The following is a 1,340-nucleotide window of genomic DNA, read 5'->3' as shown; positions in this document are numbered from 1 at the left end:
TTAATGTGTTGACATTTTACCATGCTAATTAATATTAGATACATTTCATACATCATTTAAATCATATTGTTGACATGATGTATGTATATGCCGTGAAATCAACACGGAAGGCTTTACATGAAGAGATTCGTATCTTATCAATTTAGGTATTTAAATGAGATGTGGCATTAAAGTGGGTGAGGCTTGAAGTCAGGATGGCATGGGGTGGGAGCAGCAACGTTTAACCTGCACAGCTGGATGGCAGTGATGAGCCCTAGAGCACCGGCCAGTTTATTTCTTATAACCTTCTCAAAGGGGGTGGGGAGCATTATTGTTAACTGAGATTAACTCATGTCTAATGCATCAGCACCATGTCCCTCAGCCAAAGGCCATGCCAGCCACCCTCATATTTTAAAAATAGCCAAACACATTTCAGAAAAAAATGCTTTTCCATTGTTGGCAGTTTGACAATCCGTTTTTTTTATGTTCCAGCAGTGTGACTTGTGTGTCACAGTTTGTAGTAAGAAGAGGATGCACAAGGCAATGTTTGTAGACATTGCCCTTTTCCTGATTCCACACCCACCTCCTCTTTACCAGCTCTCGACATGTTGTGGAGCAGTGCTGCTTTGCACCTGTCAGGCTACATCAGCAGGGAAGATGGCTTGAATGTAGCACCATTGGATACACACTGACAGTCAAGAGATTTTTTGTTGCCACAATTTCAGAGGAAAAACAGAATGACAACGACTGCAGCACCCAGACAAAGCCTGCTTTTCATTAAGCTCAGCTTTTACTCAGGCTATTGTGCATAAAAATAAAAAATAAACAAACAGGCTTTGATAAATATTCAGTACATAAATGTAATTCATTCACATGTATGTATAAACCCATATTTTCGATGTATGTCATGTGAAATATTTTAACATGATATTTTATCTCACACAAAGCAAATATTGACATTCTATTTAAGGAAAACCTTGCATGCCATGAGCACCATTATCTTGTTTGATTTTTGTATTTTTTTATACATCTGTATACAACTGCATTACAGTATTACAAATTACAATGTACCGTACCAGAATGTCACATTCATTAATCGGAGAATTCATTCATCTTCCATACCGCCCATCCTCGAATGGGTTGCTGGAGCCTTACCCAGCTGTTACTGGTTGAAAGGCAGACAACACCCTAGTCGCCCTAGTGCCCTACGACTGTCGCCAATCATAACGACAACAACCCCAAAACCTCAATAGATTTCCTGTATAAATTATTTTGTCATAATTATTTCTATGTATTTTTTATTATATTTTCACAATAGTGTTGTCTCTTGCTTGATAATCTTGCTACACCCCGCTATCGAG

This window comes from Stigmatopora nigra, chromosome 7, assembly GCF_051989575.1.
Source record: "Stigmatopora nigra isolate UIUO_SnigA chromosome 7, RoL_Snig_1.1, whole genome shotgun sequence".
Taxonomy (NCBI): Eukaryota; Metazoa; Chordata; class Actinopteri; order Syngnathiformes; family Syngnathidae; genus Stigmatopora; species Stigmatopora nigra.
Note: the sequence above shows the minus strand (reverse complement) of the source record.